We start from the raw sequence: 23,985 nt of genomic DNA, 5'->3' as shown, positions 1-23,985 counted from the left end.
GATGAATATAGAAATGAATTTACTCAGCATCATTTTCATGAGCACTTAATGTAAGCTGGATACTTCATTAGTATATCTTATGTGATAAGAGATCTCTGGTCAGAAACAACACCCATCCCCTCCATAATCTGATGCTTTCACTCATTGGCTGGCTCTCTACCACCTGAGTCATACCTTCAGCCCCAAGAAGTGACTTTTTTTGTCAGTTGTGGGGCCTGAACTCTGGGCCTGGGCACTGTCCCTCAGCTCTTCAGCTCAGGGCTAGCACTCTTACCACTTGAGCCACAGAACCACTTCCGGCTTTTTCTGCTTATGTGGTGCTGAAGAATCAAACCCAGGGCCTCATGCATGCAAAGCAAACACTCTACCACTGAGCCACCTTCCCAGCCCTAAGAAGTAACTTTTAAACTAAAGTATACAAATAATGGAAGCATACCAGCTTTATTTGAAGAGTCAGCTAATATAATACTGAGGTGGACAGGTTTTGAAAACAAATAGGGCTTAGACTTGAATCTGACCTTAGTATTCATAGGCAGCATGAATTAGGACAAATTCTTTAATATTTCTTTACTCTTTTGTCTGTAAAATGATTGTAAGTGATACTTCTCACAGGTTAACATGAGGACAAAGCACATTCATAGACATTCACAGGAAATTCTGTTCCTAAAAATAATAGTGCCATGAATGAGCTGCTTTAGGAACACAGTGGGAGAGACTAGGAAACCTTGGATGAGATGTAATTTATGTTGAGTTTTGAGAGATAGACAGGCAGTAGCTAAATGAAAAATGAGAAAAATGAATTCTAGGAAGAGGAAACAACACATACAAGGGTGTGGAGATGTGAAATGAAATGATGACTATATCGACTTCAAATACTGCATTACTGGAAGTCTGGTGATGGAGGGAGAAATTCTGTCATACACACATGCCACTCATACACAAAGTGCCATGATACTTGGGATAGATGCCAGCTCATACTTTCAAAGATGTCTAGGAAAACTTCCCACTCAAATAAAAGGCAGGAGAGATGCAAAATGAACATTTAAAAAGGGGTTGGCTGAAATGGTTTCCTGACATTCAACAAGAAACAGATAAGGATATTGCTGTCTAGTCCAAAGTTCTGTAAGTTTCTAAGCTGCACTTTCCCTCCAGATCCATGACCATCAAAGCCCATATCCCCCACTACATTAAAATGTTTAACTGCTCCCTCTGCCTGCTTTTTGTTGTCAGACACATGAGTATGTAGCTTAAAATCTTAATGAAAAAGCAAAGCAACTTGGTGCTGTGACACCTGAGTCTAGCAGCTGTGTGGGAATGACCTACAGGAAGAAAAGCAATACTCCTTGTCCAAGCAACCTAGACATGGCTGTGGTGTGTGCTGTAGACACCCAGGGTTGAATTTGCACAGCCATTGCCAGAAAAGCACACCACACCCACATGTCAAAACAAACATGATATCCAGGGGAGGAAAATCAAGGTTTCAGTTGTTTCTTTTCTTCTCTCTCCAAATCCCAAGAATCCAGTGAGTTTTAATAACACTTCTAAAATGTCAGGAGAAAAAAAAATTCTTAGTTTTAGAGACAACCAAGGGGGTCTTTTGTGGGATCTTGTTTCATTTTGGGGCCCCTGAGAATGGAAAGGGTGCAGGTGTGCTTTGCTTAAAAAAATGGAATGAAAAAAATAAAGCAGAGGATGGAGACCTTAGAGGTGATTATTCATATTATAATATGGGTTTTTAAATTTTGTCTGAGATGTAAGATTGCTTTAAAGAGCAGTTCTATTCCTGTGACTCAGTGCATATTTTCAGATTGCTAAGTTTGTAGAGTTAGGAAGACTCAAGAAATTTAGTATCTGGGGCTGGGAAGGTGGCTCAGTGGTAGAGCACTTGCCTTGCATGGATGAGGCCCTGGGTTCGATTCCTCAGCACCAAATAAGCAAAAAGAAAAAAAAGCCGGAAGTGGCACTGTGGCTCAAATGGTAGAGCGCTAGCCTTGAGCTGAGGGACAGCGCCCAGGCCCAGAGTTCAAGCCCCACGACTGGAACCGCACCCCCCCCCCCAAAAAAAAAAGAAAAAGAAATTTAGTATCTAAGGGTTACATCAGTATTTTTATTTATGGAAGACAGGTCAAAAAGCATTTGTGATATGGTGTATGTCTGCAAAAGGAAATAGTATTTATTATGTTTAACACATTATGAATGTATGGTAGAGATAAATAATACTAAAGAATACCTCCAATTTTTCTTTATCCCTCTTTTTTTCTGACTCTTACTCAATATAACATCTCCTTACTCCCTTGTTAAGAAAAAAAATCTGAGTTTTTGGCCAGGTTGTTATGATTTATAAATCCAGGATAAGGAATATGGCTAGAAAGAGTCAAGACTGATCTTGTCCAGAATCCATGATAGGTGCTGGAAGAGTTGGAAGATGGAGAGGCCATTGTAGCTGTGGTAAAACCCATAAGAAAAGGGATCTAATCTCAAACATGGCCATCATAGAGCAGGGATGATGAATAAGAACTGGACAAAACAATACACAACTGAGAGGAAGCCTATGAGGAACAAGTTATCACCAAGGCGAGGGGTTGCTTTGGATGATGCTGTGATGTAATGCCCCAGTGATTTTTGGATTCTGATCCCTACCACTCATTCACAGAGATTTAGGGAAGAAATACTTAATGATACTTGTCAAGAGTCTTGGCTCCAAAGAAAGAAACCAACTCTTGTTAACATCAGCAGAAAAGGAATTTATGGAAAGGTGACCAGAGAGTCCTTGAATCAATGGGCTAAGAAAAGGGGTGTGTCTATCTTCAGCCCAAACCACAGCACAGGAAGTGTCTGGTTAGCTGTGATGACACCACTACTGGCATCACCACAGTCAGAAATGGACTATGGACATCATAGCAGTCAACCCCTACCACCCTCCCAGAAGAGTGCTTTGGGTACTACTGCTGCTCTTACTGCCAGTATCAATTCTACCGGGTTTTCTCACTTCCTACTTATGACTGATTTGATGTCCTGGGTGGAACTTCCTAGTGCTAAGTACCAGACATGAACCTACTCTCTTGCTACTTGGGAACAGGGAGTGGCTTTGATCCGAATAGCATAGAAAACCCCCTTCATTTATTGGGCCCTCCATTACCTCCAGAATACCTCTAATAAGAAAGTTCACACTTATATAGTCAAATATACTTTGCCTGAGAATTCCTTGAAGTAATCTCATTTAATTGGAACAAAATTGTTTAAAATTTATGTTGCTGGAAAGAATTAGTTTAAGGCACACCCTAAGTTCAACCATAGAAAAAGATGAAATAGGTTTTTTTTTCCACTTAAGCTTTGGCCTGAGAGTTCATGTCCACCTTATTAAGTAGAATAAATAAGACTTTACTCATCTGTGTAAATCCCAGTTTAACCATCACTACCATCCTGAGTTATCGTATTATTATACCTTCAGGAAACTGAAGGTTAAATAAATTGACTTTTACACTAACAATGGGCAGAGCAAAAACTAAATTTGTGAAGTTTTCTTCCCAAGGACTGAATACTATCTTTTGCATTCTGATTTATTCTCAAGATATTAAGGTCAGATAGTAAAGTAGCCTGTTCCAGATCATTTCTCTGAAATCCTTAACCTGGCATTATTTTCCCCATTCATTTATGCTGTAAAAAGGAATCTGTACACATATCTGAAATGCAGCCTGTCTCCTCCAGACACAGACTGCCCCTGATTAACCCTACAGAACTCATCCATTTAAGGTTGTAGTCCTGTGATATCAAACAACTAATCAGAAATATTTTAAAAACAAACAAAAATAAGCCCCCAGGTGTTCATTGACTAGGTGATCTGTTTATTCAAGTAGTTACCCACACTCTTTTCTTCCTCTTGCCTTCCCTGGGGGACAAGAGGAAGGGGCGAGATAGGCATTTTCTAGGCAATTCTGTTTGTTAGGCTTCATCCTCAATCCACTTGTAGATGCCATGGATCCCTCTGCCTTCACCTCCTCTTAGCTGAACAGAGGATTTGGAGGCAGGAAATGTAGTCGATATAAGTAAGAAATATATCTGTTTCCATTAAGGAGATTAAGTTCTCTGTTGGGGTGGTGGTTACAGGACTCGTTAAGGGCTGCTTGGGGTGCACTGGTACCTTTTCTGATGGGGTGGGCACTGGCCTCTCCTAGCTCCCTTCTGAAACAGGTGGTCCCTCTTCCCAAATCTACCTTCCCCAGTTGGAGTCAGTTTAATCAGATACCTTGCTGTAAATAGTGACACAATAATGGCAAGCCCTTATTTGTAGGACATTAGAAACTAAGAAGTGAACATTATGCCCATGTATTTTATAGCTGTCCAAGGAGGCTGATCCCATGTTGAATTGAAAACTAAATATATTTCATTGTAAAAATAACACCTTCTATTGTTTTCCAGTGTAACATGTTTATCTCTTACTTATATCACCCAGCCCCAGTATTTCAGATATTTCAGATAGCATCATCATGATGAAAAAAAAGAATGACAAGACAGATGCAAATATATATAGTACAACAATCCAGATTTATAGTAGACTAATGAGAACAATGAAGAATGTGCTCAATGAAAAAACGATGTCTACTAATTTTTCTTCCCCTTCCCTCTTTGTCTCCCTCCTTCCTTTCAACCCTTCTATACTCTACCCCTTTCTCTCTCCTTCCCTTCATTTCCTCTCTCTTTTTTATTTTGGGTCCGGTCGTGGGCCTGAACTCTGGGCCTGGGCGCTGTTCCTCAGCTCTTCAGCTCAAGGCTAGCGCTCTACCACTTGAGCCACAGCACCACTTCCGGCTTTTTTCTTTTTGCTTATGTGGTGCTGAGGAATTGAACCCAAGGCCTCATGCATGCAAGGCAAGTGCTCTACCACGGAGCCACCTTCCCAGCCCCTCCTCTCTTTTTTTAAACTTTGATTGTGATAATTTTCAAACTAATAAAGGTACGTGGACATTTCTGATGAGTAGTTATATATATACATATATATCTTCATATTTAATGAGCATCCATTTTCACATATCATCATACGCAACCTTCTTTTTCTCATAGATTTTGGGGGGAGGAGGTTTTTTTTTTGGGTCCGGTCGTGGGGCCTGAACTCTGGGCCTGGGCACTGTCCCTCAGTCTTCAGCTCAAGGCTAGCGCTCTACCACCTGAGCCACAGCGCAACTTCCGGCTTTTTTTTTTTTGCTTATGTGGTGCTGAGGAATCGAACCCAGGGCCTCAGGCATGCAAGGCAAGCGCTCTACCACTGAGCCACCTTCCCAGCCCCAAGCTCATTATTATTTTTAAGTAGTTGTACAAGAGTTGCAGTTCAACCCAGCAATTGTATACAACGTGTATTGATCACCCCTTTCATTGTTCTCTCCCATTCTTCAATGATTTCTTTTTTATTTTTTATATACATTTTTAATTGTAAAAATACTGTACAGATGGGTTACAGTTACATGAGTAAGATAGGTCACCAAATAGACCAAAGTGTTGTCTTTAGGTGAGAAGGATGAATTCTATTTTCTTTGAAGTTTTCTCTGCCATGGCACGAATACTATCAATCAAAGAATACAACCTTCCTACCTGTTTCTTCAGCTTGAAAAATGCTTTCTTTCTGCTCTCTGATTATTAAAAAGTAATCTCACATAGAGTCTTTCATAGGTTTGAAAAGATCAATGTATTTGTATGTGTTTGCAATTTTATTTAAATTAAATTCTTATGACTTCATGACCTCACTCCACTGTAAACTGAGATGGGAAAGCCCTTTGCCTTTTCTCATTTGATCTCAGGGCTATCTGGGATATTTAATGTACTTAACTTATGACCACTTCAACAATATTATTTCCAGCTAGGTATAGAGAAAGCTTTTCTTCTAAAGATTACAAAAATTATTAAAAACAAGTGTTTACTTTTTGACTGACTATATATAAATACATAAATATATGTATATCTCTATATATATCACAGTTTTTCTGGCTTCTTCCAAAAGAACTAAGTTTTCAAGCTCTAGATTTTATTTGTGAGGTAAACATTTGAACACAACTGAGGACTTTCCAAGGGCTAAATGAATACTTAGAGGGGATTGAACATTCAGAAACATATTCTCAGAAGAAAATAATCCTTACTTTTCTTTCAAACCAGTGAGGACCTTACTTATTTTCTGGACATGGTGTTGTAATCAGTATCTATTTATACCTTAGCATTTCAAGAAAAATTTCCCTATAAGCTTCTTTTTGGTAACCTAATAGTTTGTTTTAAAAATAATACTTTTATTAGAAACTAAAATCTGACTTACATGTTTTGAAAAATCAATATGAAACAGACTTCTTAGCAACCAAAGCATTCCTTATGGAAATCTAAAGATTATATTCTCAGGATTAGATGTGTCAGAAGACAAAAGTATAATGCATTCAAAGGTCCAATGTTTCATTTGTGATTTTAAAAATTGGTTAACACTTTCTTCTTCTTCTTTTTTTTCGGTTGTGGGGCTTGAACTCTGGGCCTGGGCACTGTCCCTCAGCTATTCAGCTCAAGGCTAGTGCTCTACCACTTGAGCCACAGCACCACTTACAGTTTTCTGGTGATTTATTGGAGATAAGAGTCTCATGGATTTTCCTGCCCGGGCTGGCTTTGAACCACGATCCTCATATCTCAGCCTCCTAAGTAGCTAGGATTACAGGCGTGAGCCACTGATGCCCTGCAACACTTTATTCTATTTTTTGAGAACAGTATTCTCTAGAGTATTCAAGTGAATTGAGCAGAGGAAGTTACAAACAGAGCAAGGCTGAAGAACATAGAAACACAAGAAGCAGCAGATTGGTCATAATTCTAAGTTTCCATGTAAAAGTTAAAGCAGAAAAAACCCCTTATCTTGATGAGTAAGATTGATATTTTGGAGAATATGGCTGTCATCTCTATTTCTCCATATTTCTTTGAATCTCAGATAAACAACTTAAGTTTGGATTTGTGGTACAGAACTTTAAATATGAAGAAATTCTCTTTGGTTCATTCCATTGGACCTAGTATAGGAGCTCAGTTGAGGCTCACTGGTTCCTGTAAGCATTATTAATAGGTCCAACTATTTCATCCAAGAGAGAAAAGAAGATTGATTTCAGCATATTCAAGTTTACCTTCCCAACAAAGAATCCACAGGACCTGGTATTGACATAACTGTATATCAGCCTAAATTGAGATTCCATTTTCACTAGTACTTGACTAAGAAAGAGTTGCAGATAGTTTTAGTGCATCTGTGTTTCCATCATTCCTTTCTACTCTTCTTGAGCAGATCCTGGTAGCAGTATGCCTAGCTCATTGTAATAATTTTCCAGTAAATGAATGAATGAGTGAGAATAGTCCCAAAGCAGGAAGGTTGAAGGATTCTGGAGGCAGCAGGTGATTTTCAGTAAGAGAGAGCAACACAGCTGCTTCCCATCACCTTCCTCAAAACCCCAGCCGGGAGTGTGGCTGTGACCTCAGTCTTGCTGGCACTCCCTGCGCAGGGAGGACGTGCAGGTTCAGAAATCTTGTGAAATAAAGTCAAGAAAATTTACAGGATGCCTGCAGGGCAGGGGGTACCAAAAAAGACCAAATGGGAGTTTATGTAGTGACTGTACCAGCAAAAACTTCCCCTGGTGGCTGGCCGTGAAGTCTAGAATTTGGCTTCTAATGGCATCAGGAGTGACACATGTTATTGATGGCACTGCTTCCTGGAATCGACTTAAATCTTGCAATTTTCTCTCTCTCTCTCTTTCTCCTTCTCTCTCTCTCTCTGTCAGTTTCCCCAAGTTCCTCTGTTACACACACACACACACACACACACACACACACACACTCTTTTCCTGGTGATGGTGTATGGGTATGGGAAGGTCCACCCTACTTCGAGGGTCTGTCCCCAGGGAGGGCAGCGCTTCCGGTTGACAGGCACATTCATGAACTCAGGGTCGTACTCCAAGAACATCTAAAGATGATTCAGCATCAGCATGAGGTACTTTGAGTTTTTTGGCATTTTCTAAACTACCGGGGAGGGGGACAAAAAAGGTGGAAATGAATCACTTCATGTAAATAGAACTTCAATAGTACTTTTCTGGAAAAACACAGCCCAGCATAGAAACGACAGTTTCTGTGCCAAGGAAACAGGGAGCAGTTTGAACACGCACCAGGTCACCTCCTAGAGGAGTCTGGTCTTGTTCTTGGGGGAAAAATAGGGTTGTTGATTTAAGCAAGAAAAAAGGAGGAGATAATATGTGGATAAATATCACAATGGGAATAATGATGAGAAAGCACAGCTAATAGGGGAAGTGCTAAGAATTTCTTTTCTCCAAGATTTTAAGGGAATGATTTTGGAACCCTTGCTATTGTTGTTGCTATTATTATTATGGTTATTTGTAGAGGTTAGGACTTGCTTCTTGTCTTAATAGAGCTGGGGTGGAGTTTTAATTAGCGCAAGAGGCATTATAAGAGCAAAAATTTCAAGTGCGGTCTTAAGAGGTTTGAGCTTCATGAGACACAGAAGTCCTAACTGTGAGTTCCGGTGCTCTCATCAGATACGCCTCCCACCAAGTGCGAAAAAGTTTTCTCAGCGAGGCCAGCGGCATTCAGACCAGTCCTCAAACCCACAGGCTCCCCTTCCCTGCCAGTTATGAAATAAGCCAATCACACCTATTTGTGCTAGTAGGTGGAGGCAATACTTCGTCCTCTCTATCTACAAAGCCTGCATCTCAAAGACCCTGATGGTTTAGATTTTTTTTCCCAAGGCAATCAAAGGTGGTTTTTTACCTGGCAATATGGTGTCTTCCTTTCCAAAGTTAAGAGCATATGTGACTAACAAGCTATTGTTAATCTCACTTTTCCAATGTAAAGTGGTGGTTGTGTGCCAATTCGTACTTTTTAGGATGGATTTTCTGTTCTCCAATGACAGGATAGATGGCAGGTTACCGGAACATGAGCCAATTTATGACTTGTGGGCATTGGTCAGTGCTCCATTGATTCAGGGGCCAAAGGACCTATTCAAGGTAGAGTCACCTACAGATGCAAAAAGAACCAATACATAGGATCAAGAATCAATGGGGATAGAACTGACCCTCTAAAGTTCGGAGCAAACCTCATTATCTAGACACCAGACCAGGGTGAAGAAATTGAACTTAGCCAATAAAAAACTTAATGTCATCTTATTCTGCCTTTATGCACTTGTTTTTTCCTTCTGTAATACAGAATCTTTAAGATTCCACTATTCTTCAACCAGCTCCTGATTTTATATCTGGGGGCAGTTCTTGAGGTCTCTTGATTGAAATGCTTAAGATGAATTTGATATATAAACATCAGCATGGGAATATAATGAAAATGTTAGAAAAAGTAATCTAGAACTTAGGAACAAGGTCCTGCCTTAGATATTTGCAGCTTAAATTAAAACAACTTAATGAAAACAGCTGCATTTCCAAGCACAGGTTAAGTACACTGTTTGAAATTGTTACTTTATACTCGACATTGTTATTCTCTTTAGGCATTGGGTTTGCCTTTTCTCATATACAACATCAAAATGCCATCTGGGCATGGGGCATGGAATACTTCTTTATGTTGGTTAATTTACTGGAATAATTTATTCACAAATATTTTTTCTATTTTATAAAATGAGTAAAGTAAGTTAGGATGTGGAGGTATAAAGTCATTGCAAAATAATTACGCAGCAAAATGTGATGTTTTTGGCTTTTAATTCCTACTTGTTTGCCAACTTGTTGCAAGTTACACCTATCAAGGGCACACAGAGTGTTCCCTCCTACTTCCTCCTGAACCCTAAAATGTTAAAACTGACCACAAATGGTATTTGATTTGATTAGCTCTTACTGACTCTCCTAACATTAAAGATTACTAAAAATAAGCTTTCTTTGACTCCAGCTTTTAATACATAAATTGTATTCACAAAAGAAAAAATAATTTATAAGACATCTGCTTATATCTTTATCAGATAGTGTTTTTTTTTTTTTTTTTTGGGTCCGGTCATGGGGCCTGAACTCTGGGCCTGGGCGCTGTCCCTTAGCTCTTCAGCTCAAAGCTAGTGCTCTACCACTTGAGCCACAGCGTCACTTCCGGCTTTTTTCTTTTTGCTTACGTGGTGCTGAGGAATCAAACCCAGGGCCTCAGGCATGCAAGGCAAGCGCTCTACCACTGAGCCACCTCCCCAGCCCCAGATAGTCTTTAACTTACGTTGCATGTTGAATTTATAGTAGCAGGAGCCACAGGCATTTTTAAAAAGTAAATCTTAATGGGGACCTTAAAAGAAGAATATTCAGAACTTGCAAACATGATTTTTAAAGGAAGTTATTTTACTCAACACTTACAGTGTACAGTACACAGGTGCTATTGCTATTTTTCTTTTTTAAACAGGAGGGATTTAGTGAATATCATCTTGGTCATTGAAGTTAAACATTTTTAACTTATTTTACACACAGAGAGAAAGATTTACATAAAGACGATTATCTAATAGTCAACAAGGCTTTATTGGCTAGCATTCAAGGAAAATAAATAGGAAATTCAGATACAAAGTTCAATGGAGTCTATGGTAGGCAGAAATCTAAGTTGGCCTCAAGCATTCCTTCTGGCTTTGTAATTTCTGGGACTTTGAACACTATGGATTTCACTCTGTGACTGGGTTATGTTCCATGGTATAACTGATGTTGAGGTAGGGTGGTTATGTTTATGGGCTTGACCTCACTTACAAAGGCCACAAAGGAGAAAGTGGTTTGAAGTTGGAGAATTCCAGACACTTTGATTAACATAAAGCCCAATGGCCAAGTGGCAAAATAAATGATGGGATCTGAAAGTTGTAGTCTTTGGTTGATAGCCAACTAGGAAATGAGGGTTCTTATTATTGCAAATAATAACAACCAGAGTAAAGTTAGAGGTAAGGGTGGGACAGAATTTTCCCTAGAGCCATCAGACAAGAGCTCAGAATCCTGCTCATGCCTTGATGTTAGTCCTGTGATAGACTGAGTAAAGAACCCAGCCACACTATGCTAGGCTTCTGATTGACCTACAGATGGATGCAGTAATAAATGATGCCATTTTAATCAGTCTCATTTGTACCAAATTGTGACACAGAAATACAAACACAAGACATACAATTATGTTTTATAGAAAGCATAAATAGGAAAATTTACATTTACTATTAATCATGATTTATGTAAAATGCTATGTATCTGGCTGAAGATCCAATGACAGAATCTTTCTAACATTGTAGTAATAATAATTACTAATTAGTTATTAGTAATAATTCTAATATTAGTAATTCTAATGTAATATTCTACTACTACTATTACTATTATTTTGAGATTGCCTGAGAACTATAAGTAATCTATAGTCTACCTTTATCATCCAAGTTAGATGCCATCTCCTGTAGATGAAATCTGTTTCATCTGAAATGATAGGTATTTAATTTTCATCTGTGCTTAGGGATGGAAATAGAACCACACAAAGTAAAACTAAAGCTCTGAATTAATACAATTCCTAAACATTTTGGCATTTTTAAATTGAAATATTTAAAGAACATATTGTTGAACTAAGTAACTATTGGGAATTCCCACATTTCTGATAAAGTCAACAACTGTTGGCTATTTTTTTAAAATAAGTTTTTTGTTGTGAAAATACTGTACAAAGGTGTTACAATCACACGAGCAAGGCAATGCGTACATTTCTTATCAAGCATTGTTGCCTCCTCCTTTGTTTTGCCCCTACCATCCCTTCCTCTCACCTCCACAACTACATTCCCCCTCCTTGCCTAAATTGTAAAGTTCATTTTTCAATATAGTGTCTTGTATATCTCATTGTTGCAATGGGTCAACCTGTATCCCTATTTAAACAATTTGTTTTTTCCCTTCCACTCCCCAAATTATACCAGCATCAAATACAGTGAAAACAGGGGTTATACCATGGGAGAGGGACATACAAAGCAACAAAAAATCATGTGGTACCTTATAAATACATTAGAAACAATAGCAAGCAAGAAAAAAACCACTTGGGTTCTTACCTTGGGGTTCATTTCGCTTAACATCATCTTATCTGACCTTTTCTGCTTGTCTCAGATATATACTAGTTATTGCAAATAAGGAAAACCATGGGACCTATGTTTCTTTGGGCCTGGCTTACTTTACTTAATATATTTTTTTCCAAGTCTTTCCATTTCCTAACAAATGGGGCAATGTCATTCTTTCTGATGGAGTCATAGAATTCCATTGTGATATATATCACATTTTCTTGATCCATTCATCTACTGAGGGGCGTCCGGGTTGGTTCCATATCTTAGCTATGGTAAATAATGCTGCATTTAACCATAGTTGTGCTGGTAGCTTTAGTATGGCCTTGTTTGTGATTATTGGGGTAAATGCCCAGAAGTGGGATTGCTGGGTCATAGGGGAGCTCTATGTGGAGTCTTTTGAGGAATCTCCATACTACTTTCCAAAGTGGTTGAACAAGTTTATACTCCCACCAACAATGCAGTAATGTTCCCTTCTGTCCACATCCCCTCCAGCATTTGTTGTTATTAGAGTTCTTGATTATAGCCATTCTAACTGGGGTGAAGTGGTATCTCAATGTTGTTTTGATTTGCATTTCTTTTATGGCTAGGGATGTTGAGCATTTCTTCATGTGTCTATTGGCCATCCTTCTTTCTTCTTCAGAGAAGTTTCTCTTTAAGTCTTTAGCCCACTTATTTATTGGGCAGTTGTTTCTTTGAGGATTTGTTGTTGGGGGATTTAATCTTTTGAGTTCCAGGTATATTTTGATATAAGACCCTTGTCCATTGTATGGCTAGTGAAGATCTTCTCCCAATCCGTGGGCTTTCTATTGATCTTGCTAGCTATGTCCTTTGCCATGCAGAAGCTGTGCAACTTCATGCAATCCATTTGTCCAACCTTTCTTTAATTTGTTGTGTTTTTGGGTCTCTATTAAGAAAATTTCAGCCTGTGCCAAGGAGCCCTAGGGTTTCTTGTATTCCATCCTGTAATGTTTTCAGGGTGTCTGCTTTGACTCCAAGGTCTTTGATCCATTTGGAGTTGATTCTGGTGCAGGGTGATATATAAGAATCTAGCTTTAGTTTTCTACAAGTGATTAACCAATTTTGCTGTTGGCTTTTTTCATGGGGAATTCCAGACAATTTGGTTTAGATCTAACAATTGCCAAGAGAACATACAGTTGACCCAAATGTTACTTCTTATGTTTGGTTTACCAAATTAATTTTCTGTTAACTAAAAGACAGAGGAGATCAAGAGTAATTCTGTGGGTGTCAGTCTTTGGCTAGCACACTTATACAGGTTTGGCTATGGGTAAATGAGATTGAATAGAATGGAATCATTACATTTGCAGATGAGTGAGTTGGCTAGGATTTTACATACCAACATTAATAATATAAACATGCTCCCTGCTGTGTTTTTAATACAAGCAAAAGTGTAGAGAATAATGAAAAATCATGGCCTCAAATATATTTAAACTGTTGGCAATACTGGATGCTGCCAAATGTTTGGCAAGTACATGGCACTATCAAGTAATTGGCCAAGACTTGAAAGCTGCTTCACAATGTATGTGTCTCAGTATGTTCAGGTTGATGTCATACTCCTGGGTCATTTCAGTGACATCATCTTTCTGGGGATAAGTGTAGAGCATGTGTTGTATATGCAACGCTTCCTAAGGGAGTACTTAGAATTGTCATTGCAAGTATACTGAAGACAAACAAATTGCAAGGGAACTGCAGCTGAAGTTTTGCTTTTGCATGGAACAAGATGGGCTGCTTGCATCCTACAAGTTATTTGTAAACTGCTAGAGGTCAGAATTCTGGTGGTTCTTAAGGTAGGTGCAAAAATCAACATCACTGATGGGTCCCCCCCAATTCTTATAACTGCTTCTTTGATAGAGTGAACAGTGTGAGAGTGAAAGAGAAAGCATGTTGGAAGGTTTTGTAATAGAAGCTGCATAGCTTAATAAGCCAAAGCAATTACTTAAGGTGGATGAGGAGTGACTTCCGGATAGGTAGAGAGATGAGCTTGTGTAGAATGAAACAACTGTAACTGTTGAAAATTACAAAGAAAAAAGGAAAAATTAAAATCTTAGATGAAGTACATTTACACTAGAAGAATTAATGAAGAATCATTTATTAAAGAAAATCCAACTTATCTCATCAGGAACAGTAGAGGATGGTAGCATTTGAGCAAGAACCTGCTCCTTTCTTTCTTACTCCTGGTTATGTGATGGAATCTATACCTTGCAAAGAATGCAAGGCTCTCTCTACCCTAATCAGAGGGCTATGAATCTCTATGGGGCATGTACGCCATCAGAATATCCCATGGCTTCTTTGAGCTCTATGTTGCAGAGCCTCTGTTCTCAGAAAGAACGGCTAAAGTGGTTTGACATTCACTTTTGGTAGCCATTCCTTATGGAGTCTATGAAAGCTCTTAGCCTAGGCATGAACAGGCCCAAAATACTTGTCCCTGATTGTCCTTTTCTAATCCTGTGTGTAGGATAAAATTTACACTTTGGGAGAGCTAAACTAAGAAGACTGGAGATCATTGCTTTTGGCTAATACGTTGTTAATACCCTTTCAAAAATATCATTAGGAAGAAGTGAGTTGACTTTCTATCCTCCTGTTTCATAGGGGTGTTGTTTTGAATGAGAGAAGACTATAAGAATCGAGAGCCTCAAGCTCTACTCACAGGAACTGACTATTTCAATCAGAGTGTAGAGAAGACCATGCTTAAAATTTAAACATAATGATGATGATGATGATTATAATAATAATAATAGCACAAAATGAGAATGGGAATAGATGTATATGAGAATAATATTTCTATACATTACTGGAATTAAGTTAGTATTATCTGAACATAACCCCATAATTTAAAATGTGTTTGTTAAGACCTTGAGAAATCTCTAATCAAAATGGTGAAAAATTATTAGAGGAATTAATTGTTAAATCACTCAGTACTAAAGTGTTAGTTCATGTGATGTTAAACCAGGCATTAAAGATGGAAAAGGGAATGAAAAATGGCATGCAACTTATTGAGAACAAAATTGAAAAATCACATCTATAATCTCAACTAGTATAAATAACAATAGTAAATGTGATTACATTAATAATCCACTTACAAGTTTGGAACTGTTTTATGGGAGTTCTGTAATAAAATCAAATATTTTAGCAGTTTTAATAATTAAAGAATCTGGAAGGAGGGCTGGGAAGGAGGCTCAGTGGTAGAGTGCTTGCCTTGCATGCATGAGGCCCTGGGTTTGATTCCTCAGCACCACATAAGAAGAAAAAAAAAGCCAGGAGTGGCGCTGTGGCTCAAGTGGAAGAACACTAGCCTTGAGCTGAAGATCTGAGGGACAGCGCCCAGGCCCAGAGTTGGGGCTGGCTCAGTGGTAGAGTGCTTGCCTTGCATGCATGAGGCAAAAAGAAAAAAGCCGGAAGTGGTGTTGTGGCTCAAGTGGTAGAGTGCTAGCCTTGAGCTGAAGAGCTGAGGGACAGTGCCCAGGCCCAGAGTTCAGTCCCCACGACTGGACACCCCTACCCCCAAAAAAAGAATCTGGAAGGAGAATCAGGAGAGGGAAAGTGGGAAAAAATGAGAGGAAGAAGTAACAAGTTTGACAGGAAATGTACTTATACCTTTCTTATATAACTGTAACCCCTTTGTACCTCACCTTGACAATAAAAAATTATTAAAAAAAGACTCTGGAAAAATTTATGCCTGGAGCATGGGTTAATTCCTATAATCCTAGCTACTAAGGAGGCAGTAAAGGGAAGAATCATAGTTTAAGGCAGAAAAAATGTTCCTCATCCCGATACAAATGGAAAATACATCCCTATATGAATGAAGATATAGTCCTATACAAATGAAGATACATATACTACAACTTATAGAATGCAGATAAAGCAATGTTTACTACAAAATATATAGTTGTAAATGTTTATTTTTAAAATGAAGAAAAATCTAAAATCAATTGCCCAACCTTCTATCTTGATACATTGGTAAAGCAAAGCTAAATCTATAAAGCAAGTTTGTTGAGGAAATATTAAAATTCGAGTGGAAATGGATGAAACAGAACAGAAAGTGATAATCAGAGAAAGCTAAAAGATAACAAGAATCATATTACAAATCATGAGCATAGGAGTGGGATTAACTATAGACCTTGAAGAAAGAATGCTATCAATAAGCCAGGTGCTGGTGGCGTATGCCAGTAACCCTAGCAACTCAGGAGACTGAGAGCTGAAGATTGTAGTTCAAAGCCAGTCTGAAAGGAAAGTCTGTGAGACTCTTGTCTCTAATAAATATCCAGAAAAAGCCAGAAGTAGCACTGTGGCTCAAGTAGTAGAGTACTAGCCTTGAGCACAAAGAGGCTCAGGGCCTGAGTTCAAACACCAGGACCAGCACCCCCCTTCCTTTCCCAAATACTATCAATAAGTAATGAAAACTAAAAGAAGAATCAAATTAAAAAACAGGAGGAAGAGTGGGATTGACCATAGACATGGAAGAAACAATGATTATAAAGAATACTATCAATAACTGTACGTCAAAGAAAACCAGAAAATGCTGTGACTGAATAAAGAAGGTATAGCCCAAGGAGAAAAAGTTAATATAGATAAACTAAAATGTACCAAACACTTTTTAACTTCAAAGGAAATAATAAGGAAGGTGAAATCATAATCCATAGAATGAGTAAAAAATATTTTAAAATCTTGTATCTGATAAGGGATCTATACATAGAATATATGAAGAGTTTTATAATTCAGTAATATAAACCAAATAACCCAATTAAAAATGATCAGTCACTCTTTAGACATTTATGTTAAGATATACAAGCTGCAAAGAAACATACAGCATCATTATCTCAACATCTTTAGCTATTAGAGAAATATAAACCAAATCCATAATGAGATACTGCTGGGATGGCTATGTTAATAAAGAGATAGTAACAAGTGCTGATGAGAATATGGAGAAACTGGAACACTCAATGCACTGTAGCTGGAATATAAAGTGGTTCATTTGTTTTGGAAAATCATCTGGTAGTGACTTGAATGGTGAACTATAGAGTTACCATAAGATCCAGCAATTCCATTGTGAAGAGTATGCTTAAGAAAAATGAAAACATATATTCACACAAAAGCTGGCTTGGTAATGTTCATGGAAACATTCTTCACAATGACAAAACTACTGGAAGCAATTCAAATGTTCATTAACTGATGAACATAAAAGTTGCATTATTATCCAATAGCGCCATTTTGATGGGTTACAACATGGAAAACTTTCAAAATAATATCCCAAGTAAAAGAAGCCAGTTACAAAAGCATATATTTTTTTATTCTATTCAGATAAAATGTAAAAACAGGAAAGTTTATTAAGACTCAAAGGTAATTTTTTTGTCTGTAATGGTAAAGATTGAGGTAGAGAAGTGTTGTGGAGAGTAGTATGTGTGTGTGTTTGTGTTTGTGTGTTGGTTCAAGAGCTTAAACTCATAGCCTCAAGCTCTCACTCAGCTTGTTTGCTCGTAGCTGGCACTCTATCACTTGAACCATGCAGTTTTTGGCTGGTTAATTGGAGGTAGAATCTCATAGACATTTCTGCCTGGGCTGGCCATGACACTCAGTCTTACGATCTATCTCTATCTCTTGAGTTGCTTTAATCATAGGTGTGAACCACTAGCACACAGCTCATTTTCTAATGTGTATGAGAATTTTTTTGGGGCGAAGAGGATAAGGACAATATTTTATTTTGTGATGGTTTTACATTGTGAATATACTAAAAACATGTGAATACACATTGTGAATATACTAAAAACATGTATACTTTAAATGGGTGAACGATAATGCTGTGTGAAATCTGTCTCCAGTAGAATTAGAAAGGTAAATGTAAAAATTGATTAGGTAGAGCATCTTAGTGCTAATATTAACCTGGAAAAAATTGTAAAGACCTCTTGATCGATTGGAAAAGTAAAGAAATAATAAAGAATTAAATGGAGTTCTATTCTTTGAGTTTTTATACTCCAACAAAGAATTAAAGAAATAGTCATTACTTTCATCCCTCCACTATTTATTTATTTAACCAACATTTGATAAGTGTCTGTGCTATATTAACACTATATATTAGGACATTTTGTCTGGGCATAGTCCCATCTAATCCTCTTAGAGTGGAATTTCTGAATGACAGACTTTGAGATCTGGAAGTGCTTTGGGTTTCTTGTTCTCAAGTACGTATTTCATAGGTGGTAATGAATAGTGTATTAATAGGTACATAGTAGCTGGGGAGCAGAGTCAGTTGCTGACTTGAAGAGTAATGTGTTTTTACTTAACATTGACAATTTATCTAACTAATGCTTGAACAAGTGGAATTATAGTGGAAACTATCCTGAAAAGTTGGCATGTGGGCTTGTTACTTAACTTCGGGGCTGGCTCTTACCTGCAGAAACATAACTTATTTTACCTACATAGGTAGTTAGTGATGTTACTCCAGATGTATTTCAGGGGAGGGAGTGAAATAGAAGATTATTTAACTTCCTTTTAGTCATATTATATTCAGTCTTTACTGAATGAAGAACTTGAAAATCGGTGTGAAGTGAATGAATTCATCTTCCTTTTCCAATAGTAGGTATGGTAGGGACAAATAAGACTGTGGATATTATCCACATGGTGGATTGAATCACATTGCTGTAAGCTCTCATAGTCTCTTGAGTCTATATATTGAGTTTCTTTGCAGGAAATAGACATTTGTCATTTATTTTGGCTCTTCATTTATTCTGGTTCAGTGTCTAAACCATTAGAAGGTCAAGGAATTATGTAGTTCTGTGTCTTGGTATGAAACAAAGACTGTCTTTTACAACTATGGCTGAAAATGTTAGTTTTGCTTTTCTAAACTTTTTGCAGTCGGGTGCAGTCACAAAACATAGCAGTCAAAAATTCCTGTGTTAGAATTTGATGTGGGAGCTGGTGGTACTGAGGGAGTCAAGAATAGACTTTCTGTTTATGGCTTCAGAACCAATCAGTTGAAGCAGTTTCCTCAATGATCAGGGTTTCATATGAGAGGATTTTACATAGCCTTTTAGCTTCCATCTTCCATGGATTCTGTATATTACTTGAAATTAATTCCTTTTCCTTAGCCAGAATCTATCTACCTGTTGTTTGCAACCAAAACTCTGGCAGATACAATACTCATAGCATACTATCTAGCTTTTCTGAAACCCAAAGAGCAATGCTGATACATGAAAGACGTGAAGATTAAAAGCAATAAAGCTAATCTTTAAATGTACTTGAAAATAAAATTTTGGTTTTTGGTAAATGAATTTACAATTATTGTGAAATTAAATAATTAGAATGCAGTGTGCACATACCATACTTGTATCAGTGGGAGGATTAAAAAGTTAGAACTCAATGGAGGAAGTTTTTAAATGAATTGGAAGAAAATGAGAAGTTAAAATGAAGTTAAAAATAAGATGGAAGCTTATATTGATGTTTGTGTACAGATGCATATCGTGAAGTTAGATATATTTTCTGGAAGTGTATGGGAGCTCTTGTGTGATTATATAACCTGTTGTATAAACTAGATCATATAATAAAATATGCATTGCTATGATGTAGGATTAACTACTCCAGAACATGTAGTTATACTAAATGAACATAAGGATCCATTTAATAAACTTGATGCACACATGTATGCCTGCCGTACACATAAATTAGCTATACTTAACATCTTGGCATATTGCACCAATGTATGCCTCATTTTGCCATTGGCACGGCAGTCTTCAAATATCAGTGGCTTGAAAAATAAAGGCTCATACAGTTTTTAAAATGTTTCATTGTAAAGGTGATACAGAAGAGGTACAGTTACATAAGTCAGGTAATGAGCACATTTCTTTTTGAACAATGTCACTTCTTCTCTCGTTTTCTCCCAGGTTTTCCCCATCTTGATCCTACTCAAGTTCATTTTCAATATAGTGTCTAGTGAGTATCCTTGCTGCATTAATTCACCCTAGCCCACCATTTCTGTGCTTCCTCTTATCCTCCCCAAATCAGATAAACTTTCATACAAGACAAAAGGTATAGAAATCAAAAACAGTGACAAAAGGGAACAACAGAAAAAAAACCCACAAAAGTAAAATAAATAAAAAACCTTTTGTTTCCATTTCTTGGAGTTCATTTGGATAAACATCATTGTGATCCTCTCCTAAGATTTGTCTCACTATGTGAACGTTTAGAGTCCTGTTTATTTATTATGTCCAAGTGTAATTTTTTTTTACTATCTCCTGGGTTTGCTTGTAGATTTATAGGCACATCATAATGATTACAAATGAGAGAAACCATGCAACCTATGTTTCTTTGGGTCTGGCTTACTTTGTTTAATATAACTTTATTATATTAAGGCTCATATTAGTCAGCTGGGACATTTCCTTTATTTCATCACTGGAGACTCATGATGCTGGATCACCCACTCTCTAGGACATTCCCAACCAGAGGAACTAGTTGAGAGCAGAGAGGAACTAGTGACTTACAGTACCAGCTAAGGGTTTGCCAGGAAAATTTCCAGCCCTATTTCATTGGCCAGACCCTACCAAATATGGATGTTCAGGAAGTACAATCTTGTGATATATCTGGAGTCTAGAGAATTAAAGACATCTGGTTAACCATGTTAATAACTAACAGACATCCCCCCTCCTTTTTAAAAGTCACTACCTACCTGGGTCCTGGTGGCTCACATCTCTAATCCTAGCTACTCAGGAGGCTGAGATCTGAGGATCGTGGCTCAAAGCCAACCTGGGCAGGAAAAGTCCTTGAGACTCTTATATCTAATTTACAACCAGAAAATTGGAAGTGGTGCAGTGGCTCAAAGTGGCAGAGCAAAAAATACCCCAGGGACAGCACCTAGGCCCTTAGTTTAAACCCTACGACTAACTTTAAAAAAAAGTCACCACCTTTGTTTTCCAACCTAAACTCTTAGACTAGTTTTAGGTTTACAGAAAGTTTGTGAAGATAGTATGACCTTAAAATAGTTAAGAAATATTTAAGGTATCTAATATTTAAATGTTAATTGATATGATTAATTATTAAATAATATTTAAAATATATAAGAAATATCATGTTTGGCTTTCCGAACTTGGGGGCCACAACAAGACTGGAAGTGAATCACACATTTGACTCCAAGTTTCTGGCAATGCAAAGTGAGAAACAGAACAAGATCTGTAATTCAGACCAAGGAGGCAAAAATCTATTAAGAAGTTGGGAGAAATGCCGCTACATTGTAGCTGAGAACAGGGAGAAATACCTATTACCAGTTCTCAAGAAGAACAGCATGTTATAATGGACAATATGCATAACAAGTGCTGTAATGAATACTGCTGGGTTGTTTTACTTAATTCTCTGCAACACATTCCATTGTGCTAAAACACGATTTAATTAGGGTAAGTGGAATTTATTCAGTTAAGATAAATAGATCATCAGAATGACCTCTCATTCATGTAAGGGGGCACATTTGTAGTAAAAGTAGATGCCTATTGCCCATTCATATTAAGAGACCAAAAGTAAAACAGGACTGGCTAAGACAGAATGGATGAGCGATAACCTGATTATCACAGACGCTAAGTTACACAGTTCTTTTCTCTCTCTTTTTAAATTTTCACGGTGATATACTGAGGAGTTACAGTTACATAAGTAAGGTAATAAGTACATTTCTTGGTAAATTTGTTACTCCTTCCCTCATTTTTCTCCTACTTTCCTTCCCCCCAAACCCCCAGGATGTACAGATAATTTCCAACATACTGTCTTATGAGTATCACTGTTGCAATATTAGTTCCCCCTTTGTCCTTTATCTCACCATTCTGTTGTTCCCCTTCCCTTCCCTAATTCAGATAAATGTATATACAATACCAGGGTACCAAAATCAAATACAGTGACAACAGGGGATATACAATAGGGGGCAGAACATACAAAAAAACCCACAAAAAACAAAAAAATCACATAGTACATTAAAAACAACAACAAAGAAAAACCTCTTATGTCCATGTCTTGGAGTTCATTTCACTTAGCATAATCTTATATGTACATAGCTATTGAGATATTGTGCTCATCTGCTAAGATTATCCTAGATGTATACTAATTATCGCAAATAAGGGAAACCATGGGACCTATGTTTCTTTGGGTCTGGCTTACATCATGCAATATGATTTTTTTCCAAGTCCTTCCATTTCCTTACAAGTGGGATGGTGTCATTCTTTCTGATGGAAGCATAGACTTCCTTTGTGTATATATACTGTATTTTCTTGATCCATTCATCTACTACACAGTTCTTGTTGTCCTAAGGTCTGAAGGCTTTCCTGGTTGTGGTTGTCTACCTCTTTTCATGTGGGTAAAGTTTCTTTGAAGCCCACCAGTCATACTGAAGTTCAGATCTGGAATCCTGGAGAATGAACTCATGCAGGCCAAGCAAGCACTCTACCCCTTGAGCTAAGTCCCTTGTACCTGTGTTGAGACGAGCTCTCCAGGCCAGCTCTTGGTGTATTAGTGTATAACTCTTGCTGGGAGATAGTAATATGCAAAGTAGCCACAGACTCAGGAGTCTATCAGAATGGTTTCCCATCAATGCACCGTGAATGCTGGGAAGAGAGAACTTTGCTATTGTCAATAAGATTTGCAGATTTAGTGGTTAGACTGAAATAGACTGGTTGGTAGATATTCAGACTAGTTATTTGTTACTTTTCATTTTTTTTATTTTCATTTTTTTTGTCAGTTGTGGGGCTTGAACTCTGGACCTGGACATTGTCCCTGAGCTCTTCAGCTCAAGGCCAACATTCTACCACTTGAGCCACAGTGCAACATCTGGTTTTTCTGGTGGTTAATTGGAGACAAGAGTCTCATGGACTTTTCTGCCTGAGCTGTCTTTGAATGATGATCTGATCTCAGCCTCCTCAGTAGCTAGAATTATAGGCATGAGCAACCGGCACCTGGCTAATTTTAATTAAAAATATTATTGTAAAGATGATGTACAGAGGAGTTACAGTTACATACGTAAGGTCGTGAGTACATTTCTTTTTGAACAGTTGCACCCTCTCTCATTTTTCCCATTTCTTTCCCCTCCTAAGTTGTAAAGTTCATTTGCCACAGTGTCTATTATCACTGTTGCATTGGTTCCCCCTTCGCCCCACAGTTTCTGTGCCCTTTCCTCCCTCTTTCTTGCTCTCCCTTCCTTCCTTCCTTGGACTTGCTTAAATTCGCTTTATTTTTAGAAAATATTTTTGGTTTGGCTGCCTTTTATGTACAAGATAATGGATTTAACTATGATATTTACATACTTGTGTATACTGAACTTGGGTTATGTTTACACCCCATTCGCCCCTTTTGTTTCCTCCTTGCTCTTTCCTTTATCTTAGCCCCATCCCAGGTCACTGCACTTCCACAGCTTCTGTATATTGGAGCTTTCTTTGTCTTCCTCTTGAATTATTTTCTCATGCTTCATTGCTTTTGCTGTAGTCCCATTCCTACACCACTGTGTTCTGTATATACTTTGTGTCTGAATGCAGAAGTCGCTTTTGTTTTGTTTTGTTCTTCGCTCCAAATTATCTGTTGTTTTTCTTTTTTTTTATTGTGAAAATACTGTACAGAGGGGTTACAATTACATGGGCAAGGTAATGAGTACATTTCTTATCAAGAATTGTAGCCTCCTCCTTTGTTTCCCCTTCTCATCCCATCCTCCCCCCATCCCCCTCCCCAACCCTCCTCCCCTCCCCACCAAAGTTGTAAAGTTCATTTTCGAATAACGACTTGTACATCTCATTGTTGCAATGGGTCCACCTGGGTTTTTCTAACATTCCATTATTCAATACTGAAAATTCCCACCATCCCCCATCTAGTAGGGTAGCTGTTCTCTAGCTGTTCAGAATTTAAAGCGTATCTACCTTAAGTTGACATTGCATTTGGAACCTTACTTCTCAATGCATTTTTATTCTACTACTTGAATCATTCTTGTG

The sequence above is a fragment of the Dipodomys spectabilis genome, unplaced genomic scaffold, assembly GCF_019054845.1.
Source record: "Dipodomys spectabilis isolate Male_0828 unplaced genomic scaffold, ASM1905484v1 ptg000783l, whole genome shotgun sequence".
NCBI lineage: Eukaryota > Metazoa > Chordata > Mammalia > Rodentia > Heteromyidae > Dipodomys > Dipodomys spectabilis.
Note: the sequence above shows the minus strand (reverse complement) of the source record.